Here is a 15,160-nt window from a genome sequence, read left to right as displayed (position 1 = left end):
TTGGGGAGCTCTGACCACCCCACCTCTTGTGCAGAGGAATATCTTCCACCTGGTCCTGCCAACCCATTTCAACTGATGGGGTTAGTAGGATTCATTCTGTTAGTGCAGTAAAAAGAAAGATTGATAGAAGTGGCTGATTGCCTGCAGCTTTTGTAATGAATCCAAGTACGTTTCAGTATCAAATTAACTAAGCAACTGGTAGTAAAAATGACAGTCAGCTTTATTGTTTTGGTCTGTCTCTTGACAAAAGTATGTGTGAGAAAATATTCTAACAAGATTTGATGTGGTTGTGCTGGATCTCAAGATATAAGTCAAGTGGCTATGTAGTGAAGTAGCCTTGCAATAATAGTGTTCAAAGAGTATTTCAGTCAATTAGGATGAACAGTTCTTTGCTAGATAAAACATTTTAATAGCTAAGCTGTTCTGTCATACTTACTACCGTGTGCGAGTCTTCAGTCACATCAAAGCTGTTTCAAATGGCAGATCTTTACTTAGGTGTTGATGACTGATGCCTATTAGTGGATTGATTTGCTGAGATTAATATATAACTTCAGTCTGTTGTAGAAGAATGCGTAAGTCTTTGAACTGAGTCTAGAAGGCTCGTAGTTTTTACAGCAGTGTCATTTGTTCTAGTTTGCTGAATCCTTCCCTTTGTAACAAAGCAGTTGTATACTGAAACAAGATACTGTTATTTGACTTTCTTTTGCTACCAATTGTAAAGTGAGCATTGGCTGTCTTAGTGGAAAGCCCCTTGGTGACTTGCAATTAAAAAAAAAGATAAAGTGAGCTGGAGATTTCCTGGGTTTTTTGATTATTTACACTAATGATAAAATAGCAGTAAAGTGCACTGTATGATGCTGTTTTACCAAATCAAAAAATAACATCTAACTTTGTGTGTCTGCTGCTTTAACACAGTTCTTAAGATGCAGAATTATTTCATGTTGTGATCTTGATAGATAACCATTAGTAACTTTACTATTAGCAAATATGTTTTTATAGTCAATACGGAATCACTTCATTCAGTTTTATGCTCTGTTGACACAGTCTAAACAGTGTTTTCATTTGAACTTCATCTATTTTCTATTATAGTTAAACATTACAAAATAAATAAATCAACTAGATATGATTCTTCAATATAATGAAGAAAGCCAAGCTGGAATATAGTATGTCTTACTCTAAAGTATTGATACTCACTTTCTTGTTTTAGTGAAATTTAGATCATTGTTGTAAGAGTTGTTATATTTTCTGGAAAAAAACAAACAAACAAACACCTGTATTTCATGAAGATAAGTTCCTTACAGATTCAGGCAATATGAAATGGTTATGATTCCAGCTTACCTTCACTGTGTATCCTCTTTTATTTCAGTGGGGAGTTTTGAATATAACATAAATCATCACTGGGCAGTAGGAATGTGATAATTCTCAAAACTAATTGTCACACAAGACATGAAGCAACGCTGTATTATTCAAGAATGCTCTCTGAGTAGTTATTTAGGAACTTCTGATAGGTAGGATATTGAGCTGAATTGGAACTTGGGTACAGTATTGTAAGATGTGTTGCAAGACTTTCCATTCACTACAGCAGGCCAAAGCTTCAGCTTTGTCTCATTCGGGAAAAACACCAAAATGGAAAAGTATCTGTAGTACAGTAGCATCCCTTAATGGCACGCTAGGCTGGCTACGCAGTCGGTACAGGCTCCAAGGGAGTTGCAGCTTCCACTTCTGCAACAGCTGCAATCTTAACACTTCCCCCGCCTCATCCCCATGAAGAGAATAGTCTGTATAATCTTCTTGTTTGTCTGGAAGACAAAAACGTCTTGCTTACACATGTCTTGTAATTGGCAGATTATCACTACTGCGACTTGCAGCATCTTTCCAAAACTATGGAAAGCTGTGGATTTCGGAGTTCCTAAAAAAATCTGTCATGTTTGGCTTTAAAACAAGATTTCATGTTGTAAGAAATTGGAGTTGCCTGCCTCCCTACGTACTGCTGTATTTCATATTCTGTACTTTGGGTTCTGGGCGATAGAATGAGTCCTCTTGGCTTCCCAAACTTCGCGTCATTCCTCAGGACTAAGAATGTGTAATGTTCTAAGTGTCAAAAAGTCAAGTTAGAGGGTGTGTGGGAGTTGAACAGTGTAATCATTGCTATTTTTGGAGTAAGGCATGTCATAAAAAAACCTGTTAGAATTCACATTTAACAGGAAGAACTGGATGGGTTTTACTATGTGTTTTGTCCCATCCTTCCCCCACCTCCCCCATTTACTTTTGTATAGAGATGAATTTACTGTCAAGGAGAATCCTAAATGCTGAGCGGGTACATTTTTATTTTAAATCTTGAGCATTGTGAAATTTCAGTTTGTCAGGAGACAGTATACCTAAATTGTAGACATTTGCCACTCTTTTTTTTCCTCCTCATTGAAATACCAAAGCTTGATTGCTAGAAATGTTGCACATAATATACCTCTGAGTAGTTCAGAGTATATCTTTTCTCACGGGCAATAAAAACCTCATACTTAAGTGTCATTTTCATATATATTGCCTTGCTGGAAGAGGGGAATAGTCAGGAATTCTTGTAGCTAAAATAATGGCTTTCAAACTTTCCCATATTTTGGACTGCATCTTGCCCAAGACAATAGATTTCATAGAATACAACTTCTATTGTCAGTGTTGTATACTATTTCCCTTCTCACTGGCAAGAGAACAACATCTCTGTGGCAACTTCTACCAATTGCTTACATGGGAAAATAATATTTGGAAAGTATTTAATATGTTTTTAGCTTATTTCAATGTGAATTTAGCAGCTGGAAACAAAGAGAGCCAGCGCAAAGCAAATAGCAGCTCTCAGTGGACACCACTTGGAGAAACTGCTCAAAATTTTCCTATTAAGTCAGTGTTGTTCTCTATCTTCTTCTTCATGTTTTCTTTTGATGTTCTCTAACATATTTGACACTAATCTTTTCTGTGTATTTACTACAATTCCTCTTATGTGTTATACGTTTTATTTCTTATTCCCTGTAGCAATGTGGGTGATGCTTGAGGCTTAGAAATATTATTTAAAGGGTTGTGCAGCTTAGTGGACAAATTGAGTGGTTCTCCTTCCAAAACGATCAATTTAAAACCCCACATGTAGTCTTTTCTATTAGTTTGGAGCTATTACATAAATTCCTGGCTTCTTATACTATCTGCAAAATTGATATTCACCCAGCATATCTGATCCTAGTATTTACTTATGAAAACTAATCACACTGAAAAGGTTGTTAAAACACAGTTGTTTTTGGGATGATGCAGAGACGAATGGAAGATTATTCAATTGGCTTAGGGAGAGAGGTTAGCATCCCTCATGGATGCCTCTTGTGCTACTAATGAATATGTGAAGCCTGACATTCCTGTTCAATATTGCTCTGGTTTGGTTTTTTTGCCAAAATGGTGAGGCCGTGATCTTTACAACTCAAAGGGATTATGTCATTTTATGTTATGTTATGTTATTTTCTTGGGGCCATTAGTTTAAACTCTTGCCTAGTGCTACTTTAAAGCTAAGGAGATGACACAAGTGTCAGGAGCAGAAAACAGATGTTAGCACAATTGCATGGGAAGACTTGGGCAGGGGGAGAATATTGTCTGCCTTGCTCTAGGATGCAGAGGAAAGAATTTCTTACAATGAGGATGGTGAAACACTGGCACCAGTTGTCCAGAGAGGTGGTAGATGCCCCATCACTGGCCCCATTCAAGGCCAGGCTGGATGGGGCTCTGAACAACCTGATCTAGCTGAAGATGTCCCTAATCATTGCAGGGGGGTTGGACTAAATGACCTTCGAAGATCCCTTCCAACCCAAACTATTCAATGATTCTATGAAGTGTAGGAACCTAGAGCAGCAGGTACAGCAAGTATCTATCGTGCTGCCCTGGCCCACTTGAGTCTCCTTCGTTCTCTCTCACTTGAGGAACTTGTTAAGGAGGTCTTTGCCTCTTCCCTGTGTGCACACACAAACACATGGACACTCACATAGCTTTCTAGTATGAACAAGGAGATGCCTTACAGTTTTTAGACCATATGCTCACAACATCAGTTTGGCTTGGGGGCAGGAGGCATCTGAATAATCTTGGTTATATGTATTTCCTTAAAATAATTGAGTAATTGTGAAAATATTTAGAGAAAGCAGATAAATACCTTCTCCAAATGTAACATGAAAAACCAATTCCTCTTGAGTGCTGGAAGAATTCTGTTTCTAAAGCAACTTGCTCAACCTAATTTTGCTTGTCTTTTAATTAGTCTCCTTTAGCTTGCACAGAGTTTATGTAATGATTTTGGTAGCATTAAGATCTTGCTCAGTAACACTGCTTATGCTTAGGTAGTGACCACTACCTATTTCACTACCTTTAGATGTCTGTTGAGTTCTTTTTATTCTTGTACAGAATGCACAGGCTATGTCAGTGAGGTTCTTCCTGCTCTGTAACCAAAGAAGAAACTTTGAGGCAGTGTATACACAGAACAGAATGTCTTTATTTGGTTCCTCCATAAAACTCTGGAAGCGCAAAGGGTGATCAACACCATACTAATTGTTGTTGTGTCCCTTAGAAGGAGTATGTGAGTATAGTGGCTTCTCTGGCTAAAGAAAGGCTTAATCCTATATCCTCTGATAGACATTTCACCAAAGGAGGATCTAGGCACAAAATTCAAGTGGCAAAAAAAAATCCTCAAGATCTGACAGCTCATATTTTTATTCTAAAAGGGACTGTGATCAGTGATTTTGATCGTTTGAGTTCAGGCTCCATCAGTCTGTTGCCATAGGCACATGACCAGGATGCATGTGATGCTAGTGGGTGAGCAGGATGAAAACCACAGTAAGGAATACTTGCTCTGAAAGTTTTTTCCTCACCAACATTTCCAGCCTCCTTGGTATGAATCTGGGCTCTCTTCCCGTTATATTACGTTACCCATGGAGTTTCCCTTCTGCTTTTTTAGGCTTACTTTGGTCTGCTGCTAGTTTTCTACAACCTTCTAGAGAAAATGTGACACAGAAAATTATACATAACTTTGGCTGGCTAGGCCTCTTAAGAAATTAGAGCAATTAAGAACACAATCTAAAAGATACGCATAGAAACGGTTGATACTAATGTGCAGAATCCTGTTGTTTTTAAATCTATGATGTATCAACACTCACTTGAGGATAAAATGAATGTAAAGTGTATTTGAGTGCTCATTGCAACTGCTTTATTTTCAAATTTTGGTTCCCTTTCTGCTTCAAGAGCAGCAAGAAATATGTTCCAAAAACATGCAAGTTAACGATCGCACTGAGATTGTATTTTATAATAGCAACTTTACTATATTTTATCACTTGACTTAACTTGCCTGTTTTTTATAACTGCTGAGTTTTTTAGATTTATTACCATGGTACTTTGAAGCACCTTGGATGAAGAGTGTCAGGTTACTTTCATTATGTAATCTTGAAATTTCTTTAGCTATTTTCTTTTAAGACAGTGCAGGACACTATGACTTGTGCTCTACATTCTAAAGCACGTAACTGTATTAAAACACTTTTAAAAATACCTGTTTGTTTTCACTGTAAAAGTACTCTAGACCTTTCAATGTCATATCGTTCACAAAGCATCTGTTTTTAAAAAAGTAACGCACAGATGTTTCTTTTGTGGGTCTTCCATGTGTCAAGATGCCGTGTACTTGGAAGGCCATCTAAAATGCAGTTGATGTTTCTTTAGTGATGTGATATCTTTGAAAATGTATGTTTGATATGAAAAAAACACTAGACAGCACTGAGGTTTTTTTTTTTTTTTTTTTTAAATTGAATAAACTGAATTCTGAATCTCGCTTGACTCAGTTTCTGATTGCAGTCATGGGGTGATTTTTAGGATTGATTAGATGCAGGACTCAAAAGCTTCACTGCTGGCTAGAAACCTTAGCAAGTTTCATGAAGATGAGAAGGGGGGGGAAATAAATAAAGGCAGTAAAGGGAGCCCACAGCTGGCTGCTCGCCAGGGCTGGCGACTTCACTCGCTGCTGATGAAGTAAGGAACTGGCTGACAACACCCATTAATACCTCCCAGCATAACAATACCTCCGCATGATTTCTGCCAGTTCTCCCAGTTTTCAAATAATGATGACTCCTCTCCCAGGAGTAAAAGAGAAAATAGTATTAGAGAAGAATAAGTCTACTTCAGCAAGCGCTGTGTGAGGGCAGATATGGAAGGTCAGGGGGATGCCAGAGCGCATCCCATGGGGCAGGTGAAGCAGAAAAATTAGTGGAGGTTGGGGCATAAGGAGGGACCATGATGATCACACATTCCTTGAAGCAGGTATAGGGCAGAAAAGTACCCAAAACGAGCCTGTGATGGACATGGAAACAATTCTTGATCTTTGCAATGTGCTTAGTGTACAAGATTTCATGAAGTTTAAGTTGCAAGTGTGGGGAAGGTGGAGTGGAGGGTTGTACCAAGGGTAAAAAGAAACATTTTGCTCTTAGTGTGGGAAATTCTGAACTGAGTAATTTTTTTCCAGTGGTTTCATATCGAGTTGCAGCTGGTTTCCCTACAAGCCTGAATTTGGTTTATAAGATAAAACTGGTATTATATATGCATGCTTTTGTAATCTCTTCAATACAACCCTCATACGATGCCAAAAAACCCTCTTCCCCCACCAAACCTTAAAACGTGTGTTAAATAAACAGTCATTTCTTGCCAGCAAGGGAAACAAAACCACATTGGCTGAGACTCTGCATCATTGTTAGGAGACCTTGCAAGGAAATATCTACATTTGTAGCTTTTAAATTTAGTTAGCTATTTCTGTGGGGATTTTTTCCTTTTTCTTTTTTTTTTTTTTTTTATTTTGCCTAAATGTAGGCTAATGACTTGTATAGAAACTATGTAAGGATCATTTTATTTACAGAAACCTGATAGAGCAGAGTTATTTGAAAGCGTGACTGTAGCAGGTACTATTGCACTGAACAAGCAGTCACTGCCATTTCATGATAATCATGTAAGAAACATGCTTTTATTAGCAACTCATTACCCTTTAGTAAATTAGTAATTATTGAATAAATGGGGGAAATGTAAGGTACTTTGTCTGTTGGTTGGGACTGACAGCATTACTGATAATAAAGTATTTGTTTCCTTAAATAAATGGCACAATCTCAGAAGTGCCTAATGCTGTTGTCTTCAGTACACCCACATTTGAGCAGAATTTGAACTCTGATCTTCTATACAATACTTAAAATTAATTTCCTTTTTAAGAAAAGTTTTAAAAAGCATCACATTTGTGTTATTTCCTGAATGCTATTGTATACCTCTTATTCCTTTCAAAGGAGGAATAGTATTTTCCTCTCTTCATGGAAATCCATTTAAAAAAAATCAATCTTTCTCAGATCAAATACCACAATTCTACAGCATTTTAACAGCTGTTAACTTATACACTTTTGTTTTGTTTTGTTTCTTTTTGTTGTTGTTGCTGTTTATGTTTTGTTTTTACATAGGCATGACAGTCTAAGGCAGCGCTGTAATTTATCTTTTATTCTTGTATACATGGAATGTGTGCGGATTTACAATTAGTAGTCTGAATTTAATAAAATTGTTTTCCAAAATCTGGCAGAAAAGCTGCAGTTTAAGACTAAAAAGTCATGAACTAGTAAAAGAGCACGCTTTACGGCATCTTGGAAATAAACTATGAAATTGATCTGGGTGCTGTTTTCTTGGTGTGCAATAAAACTTATTTACGCTGCTGTTACACATTTGCAGCTTTGTTACAAGCTTTTGGGGGTATCTAATTGGCTGCAGCTTTGAATCATATCATAACACATGCCAAATGTTGCTAATTACAATTAAGATATCTACTTGAAATAATATTTGTTTTCATTTTCCCTGACAAATTATTTTTTCATTTATTTACATGCCTTTAATTTTTCATTTTAACAGTCCTTGCAGCACTTTATTTTTGTTTCAAAGCTGTGGAATTGGATTAAACAGGGTTTTTTAAACACTTCCATGTTGCTTGGAAAGAAGCCAGTTACTGTGTGTCCGCTTAATAGAAACCATGCTTAGCAGTGCCTCACATATGGCAGCTCATGTTTGTGTGGTAAGGCATTCTGTATTTTAAATATTACCTTTTATAAGATAGTCAAATTTATGCCAGAATCTGAAGTTTCCTCTGATTAATGTTAACAGAAATAGCAGAGAGCCAACTGTTTCTGTTTTTTAGGGAGAAATGTGCAATTAAATACATAATTTACTGTCTGCACAAAAGCCATGTTTATGTGGCTTTTATTAACTTAAGATGCATCCTGTGCCTAGAGAAGGCTATAGGTGAGTGAGAATATGCTTTTTTGACACTTTAGCCTTTTAATGTTGTAAATAATGTGGACACCAAGACTGTAGCTAGGATTGAAATATAAAGGTTTATGCTTAATTCAGGAGATCGAGTTATATTTGAAGATCAGTGGTACACAGTTACAACAATTACTCTTTGAGTAACACTTGACATAGCTGACAAAGCTTGAAATTCTCAAGTTTTTTTCTGGTTTCAGGTTTTTTTTAAATTTAAAACTAGTATAACATGAAATTTGGAGCTTGGTATAGTTCTTATGAAGTTTAGAGCTTTTAAAAGCATTTTGTTCTGTATTGTCTGGCTCTAGTCTTTTTGTAAAAAATGTAGCAGTTACTCTTCATAATGTAATTGCTTTATCAGAAAATAATATTGTTGGTCAGTGGAGAAATAACAAATAATTTAGTTCCTTCAAAATGAGTGCCTCGTGTACAGGTTGGTTTTTGAGGGACGAGGCTTTTTTATTCCTGCAAGATTAGCTGGTATTAGATTTAACTTCTGTTTGGGAGGTATTGACAGTAATCACCACTGAAAATATACATCATAAATCTAACAGGGATTATTATGCTAGTTATTATAACTTGCCAAAGGATTTTTTTTTCTTTTTATGACACCAGTGCAGTATCTTCTGCATCACTCATAATTATATGAGTAATGCATATAAACCTGTAGCAACAAATTGGATTTATTTTACATTTTAAGGTGTTCTAATCCTAAATGACAAATGAGTATTCTATTACACTAATTTATGATTAGTCTGTTTACATACAAGAAGTGAGAGTTTAGTACTTGATACTTGCAACCTATTTTTTGGTTTTAAGATAATTACAATATGCTTAGAATAACTATATGGTGTCAATTGTAAGGTCATTTTACCATAGATGTGAAGCAGAAAATTTAAAAATGCTGTACAATTTCACTATTTGCTGTCTTAGGTAGCATGAATATGATAAATATACGTATTACCTATAAAATTAGGCATGTTATAACCCTTCAAAAGAGGATGGATGGAATGTAACACATTTAATTATCAGAGAAGTTTATGATGGAAAAATTAGATGTCTGCCTAGCATGCAATTTCAGATTTCTTGATGTAAATAATTGATTGCCAAGCTCATAGCTGTGTCATTTAGACCAGGGTTGCAAGCCAGGGGGAAAATAAAGTTTCAAATGTGGAGCTTTCAGCCAGGGTGGCTTCCCAGGACAACCAGTTTCAGGACTGTTACGATTAATGCAGCACTAGCCTTTGCAGTAATATAAAGTAACAGTGATTGGGATTCAATAAGTATTGTGGATTAAAGCTGTTGGCTGGAGTTAACTGAGCTTGAATGTTGTACAGGCATTTTGACTAAGTCTCTAGCATGAAAATGGAGCATTCCCATTATTTTGGGTTTTGTTGAATAGTTTGAAATGAAGGGCATTCTTGACTTCATAGGGAAGAGTGTCTGGCTTTTGATTACCGGGAAAGCATTAGCCTTGATGCGTGTTATATTGGAGTGAGTTCATTTTTCTGCAGCTGGCATTATGAGAGACACTGGGGCTTATTCAAAACGCATGTTGGAAGTATACCTTTCGGCACTGCACCTCACCCATCCCGGAGGACTGATTTTGCTGTCTGGGTCAGAAACACAACCATGGCTTCTTGTATCTCCTGCATATAATCATCTGCCATGTTGCCTGCCAAAAAACAATCCTCTGGAGTCACTTTGTGCCTACGGTACAAAGAGCAGGTTCATTGTCCTGCCTCTCTCTTTGCCGAGGTACTTGAGTAAGATTTGCTGTATTCTGGCTTGGAGAAAAGAGCCTGGTCTAGTAGGGGGAAAAACCCAACGCCAAATGTGTCCCCTGGTAATTAGCTGTTTGTCTTATTTGTGTTCTGTTACAGATAAAATAAGACCTGTCAGTCTATAAAAGTATTTCTGAAAGAGGGCTTGCTTCACTGCCATGTCTTATTCACAGCAATGTCCTGTCGGTAACAGCAAGAACAGTAAAACACTTTGACACACAGCGTGCACATTACAAAAATGAAGTGTCGTATCAAAAATGGCTGTAAACATTTTCACAGTCGCTTGTCATTGCACATTTGAAGGTGGGAAATTTTTAGAGAAGATGACTCAATTTTCTTCCTTCGCTACATGTCTGGGCTGCCTAGGAGGGAAGAAGCATCTACTTAATATGGCATTTCAATGGGCTGTTGCGGACACAACTACTATAATCCTAGTTGTCTGAGTATGTTCCTCAACAGCCTGTCAACACAGCGATTAGGCATCAATACAAGAGAACTGTTTTGCATTTTGATCCAGCATTAACTGAATTATAGTGGGAGTTTTAGTGGGGTTTTTTTGTTTGGTTGGGTTTTTTTGTTTATTTGTTTGGGGTTTTTTGTTGGTTTTGTTTGGTTTTGTTCTGTTTTTTATTTGTAAACTGTAGTCTTTGAAGAATAAGGTCAGGTGATGACAAGTGTCATCAGGATGGGAAACTTTCTAGCTGATAGGCAGCACATAATCAACTTGAAAATCTCATTTGAGTCTGATATTGCTGTAGTGTAAATCAGATTTAAATTCATGATTCAAGTGTAATGACCTCCTGCATTGCAAACCTCCCTGAGAGATATTTAATTAATAATGTATATTAACTGTGAGTATTCTGGCATATATGTGAAGCATACATTTTTCAGGTAGCCACAAATGCAACCTCAAAAGCCCACAATGTGGTGGCTGTAGGATGAGACATTTTTAAGACGTTCTGCAACAACCTGCTTTGCTCCTTACTGAATACAAATAGCTGGGGGACTACAGCTATCGCGGTTTCAGTAGAATCTTTATGATTTATATGTTAATGATAATTTTATTCTGCTGCCAGCACAGAGCACTTTGCAGACTGATATCAAGGTTAATTGTCACTTTGAGAAGAAGTGAAGCACAGTCTGCCAACCTGATGCTCTGCTCAGCTGAGAAAGATAATTGTTATTCAAGTAGTATTTAAATGAGCCCAAATGCTGATAAATAACACAACCAAAATATTTTTTTTCTCTTATGTTCATTCACTGTGCTAGAGAATGAGGTCATCACTGTGTATAAATACCACTAAAGGATGCTGTAGTAAAAACATGCTGAGTATTTACAGAACTTAGAAGGAGTGGGTTTCCCCTTGTGTGGGCTGTGGGGAAATACTTTAAACTTGAGTTCCTCTTGTCAACACATCCTAATTCTTTTATGTCTGTGGTTGCTTTTAGCAGTTGTACTGTTACCTTAGAGATGACTCCCTGTGCATTGTGACCCAACCTTATTGATGCATCTGAGAGGTTTATGATTTGTACTATGCCTTACAAATTCTTAGTGTTACTCCATGCATCTCACATTGATTCTAAAGATAACTTTCAGTTATTCCTAGAGTTAGGGAATTGTAAGCAGCCCCATGGGCGGAGAAATCATGCAAGAACATGCAAAATATTAGTATAAGATAGCAGGTTGTGTATTGTGGTTCGGTTTGGGGTTTTTTTTTGTATTCTTGTTAGCTGCACAACTTTTTAAGGGAGCTGGTCAGCTGTATGCAACCATGTAGTCCTATATCAAAGAGAGCCACAAGGCTGTCCCAAAATCTGGAGCTGACTTTGTTCAATTTACATAACTCCTTTTAGCCTAGAGTCTTCAAAATTAAGATTTGACCCTGTAACTTTCCCTCTTTTTGAAATATTTTAATTGAATGCAGGTACTTTGTTCCACCTGTTGCCCCCTAGGAGATTTTTTTTCCCCTGTGCTGTTTAAAAATTATTAGCTGCATGGGTCTTTTAGCATTGAGAATCATGAAATTATTTTGGTGCAGCAGTAGCTGTATCTTGATACTTGTGATGCTGTTCTTTTCTGTACTGCCATACTGGCTTTTTCCTTATTCACGTGAAAACTTCTGGGTTTATGTTTAGTGATTTGTTTGTTACTAATATTCCAGTGAAGTGGGTTCTATTTGTTTGGGTTTTTTAATTATTCAGAATGTTAATTTGATACAATTTTTGGACTAAATAAGTGATGTAACTCTACTAGACAGACCACATTGTAAATATGTCTAAAATTTGCACAAAGCACAGTAAAATGATAGAGTGGTTAATTTTAAGGCTTCAAGAAGTAAAGATAAAATAAACATACCTCAGCAGTTTAAAGGGAGGTTTTTTGTCACGACCATCCGTAAATTCCTGGCTAAGGTATTTGCATATTATTACTTTTATAGGAGGACAGTTCATTACTTACTAGTAAGAGACGACTTACTTGTTAATTTACTTCTCTTATTTAGTATGCATTATAGTTCTGTGGGTAAGAAACATAAATTAAATTGTTGAAACATGAATTGTTTTCACTCCTAAACACTTCCATACGTTTTTGTGACATTTTTAGATTCTGTATGGTTTAGTAGCTTTCCACATGACTAATGAAGATTTTAACAGACAAAATGGAAAAGGGCCAACTTGTAATTGTTAGTGCAGTAGTATAATCAGCTATACACGGTTTGTTTGTTATAGCTCAGCAACAGAACAATGTTTCAAAGAGAAAACACGCAGAGATGATTAGTAAGTACCACAGTGATGTGAGAGTGTCCAATTCCAGAAGTAGCCTAGCTGGGTTATTCATATGAATACTTCAGTATATGTTTATGTTTTTCTTATCATAAAGGGCACAGATAATGTCTGATTTTAGTGGTCACCTACACTGCGTTACCAAGTAGAAATAAATGAAAGGGTTTTTTGCTTGGATAAGTGAATGTGTTGTAGGAATGTAGCGAGTGCTTCATGTCTTACAGACTACTAAACCAATAAGAGCTTACTTTATGTGAATATGAAAAGGTGAGAAATGTCTGGGAGGAAGACAGTTACTTTTAAATGATAAAGTGTTTATCACAGATAGGTAACTTCAGGATTTATACTGTAGCAATTACAGCGGCTACAAAATGAGAGTCCTTTCTATGTATTGATTGAAATGAAGAAACAGAATTGGAAATAGCAATGCGGTGTGATAAGTAATGGAGATAAGAACAAATTGCATAATAGTGTTGTCAATGTTTTTCAATCTACTTTGCTGAATTTGTTGCAAGCAAGTTTTAAAAAAACAAAACAAACCACCCCACCCCAGAACACAGCCAGGAAGCAAAAAAGAAAACAAAAAAATCCCAGCTGTTACTGAGTTTACACAATAATCCAAAGATACTTGACTCATAAAACTGCACTGTTGATTAGTCAGTTCAATAAATGTAAAACTTCTCGTATTTCACTTTCAGAATTTTCATTCTCCCTGCTATTTCAGACAAAATTCTGTGTCCTTCTGTGGCAAGTCTGAAGATAGCATTCTGCTGTGAATTCTTCCTATCTTCATCTCAGTCACAGAAAGTGGTCATTCTCTTGAGAATTCAGTATCAAATACAGAATGCTTGTATGGTGGATAGAAAAAGGTAAATTTTCTGCTTATCTGTGGAGAGGCAATATACGAGTGTCTGTTTTTCAAGAGTAAATGCCATTCAGTCCTAAAATTTCCATTGAGTTTACAGATAATTTGTGCTCACCTTTTCACTCACCCTTTAGCAAAACAATTGACTTGCAAACCTTACACTGGTTTCTTCCAGCTTCTGCTATGTGTTCTTTTATCCCCTTGATACAGTGACTTGAACTGTCAGCTTTATCTAAATATGCAGGCTACAAAAGCTGATGAATTGGTTGAATTAGTTTTAAACTGTTTTTAATTAAAAAGTGTCCAGATAGATTTTTGAATTCTTTAGTTTCAGTCTTGTTTAGGGTTATATTAAGTCTATTGATTTTAAATTGAATCAATGTAAACCTTGTTTCTAAATGTTCCTGCAGCTTTCTGAGTGGCTTAACTAAAATAGTCTTAAATATTGTGTTTTTCTTGAACAGTGCAAGTTTATGCCTAGGCAAGCCTTCAGCTAGTTGTCCATTTTACTACTTTTTTCCATAGTTCTTCTGAAGAAAAAAAAAAAAACAGAAAATGCAGAAATTAAGTAGGTGGTAGGTGCCCCATCCCTGGAGACATTCAAAGCCAGGCTGGACAGGGCTCTGAGCAACCTGATCCAGCTGAAGATGTCCCTGCTCATGATAGGGGGTTTGCACTAGATGACCTTTGAAGGTGCCTTCCAAACCAAACTATTCTGTGATTCTGTGATCCTGTGATTGTATGATTCTATTCTAATAGCTTCCATTCTTTCTTCTGAAGTACTTTAATAACTAGCTATTTAATGTCTTTGGTAACGTGATGTTAATCCGTTGTGTTGTGTCATGGTTTATTCTAGCCCCTTATGTTACCTTCATTTATGTATTCATTTATGTTCCGCTACTTCTTGTTACAAAGTGGAGGTGAGCCCTCTGGACTTGTCACGTAGATCTCTGCAGGTAAAACAAACAATACCAGAGTGTGCTCTTGGACTATAAAACTCAGGGTTTTTTATTACTTAATTATTAGAACAATCTGGCAAGGCTTTGGACAGCAGCAACCAATATTTTCCTGAAGAAATCCTGAGCATGGCGGTGAAGAAGGAAGGCTGAAAGACATTCCCATCGGCTGTTGCATACTTTGGAGGGTGAGGGAGTACGGACACGGGCTGTTCTGTGCCAGCTGGCCTTAGTGCCCACAGACAGCCCTGGCATGTGTAATTTACTGTTATAGGCAGAGACTTTGTCTTATACACCACCACGAACAGAAACCGTGCGAATCTGGGCACCTTTCCATGCTGAAAGGCATATATATGACGGGTTATATATCATTTGTCTATTAGATTACTTCCAGGTTTCTCTCTAACTCCTGGCTGATGTTGAAAGAGTAACTTTCATAGCTG

At 36.8% G+C, this 15,160-nt stretch overlaps 1 protein-coding gene across 4 annotated transcripts in view; it reads left to right on the top strand.

Annotated features, from left to right (window-relative positions):
- Positions 1 to 15,160, top strand: part of LOC136098030 (ubiquitin-conjugating enzyme E2 E2) — a 208,639-nt gene that overhangs the window by 13,718 nt on the left and 179,761 nt on the right. The gene's annotated exons all lie outside the window — the stretch shown is intronic.

The sequence above is a fragment of the Patagioenas fasciata genome, chromosome 2 (genome assembly GCF_037038585.1).
Source record: "Patagioenas fasciata isolate bPatFas1 chromosome 2, bPatFas1.hap1, whole genome shotgun sequence".
Taxonomy (NCBI): Eukaryota; Metazoa; Chordata; class Aves; order Columbiformes; family Columbidae; genus Patagioenas; species Patagioenas fasciata.
This window is presented reverse-complemented; position numbering and strand designations above follow the sequence as displayed.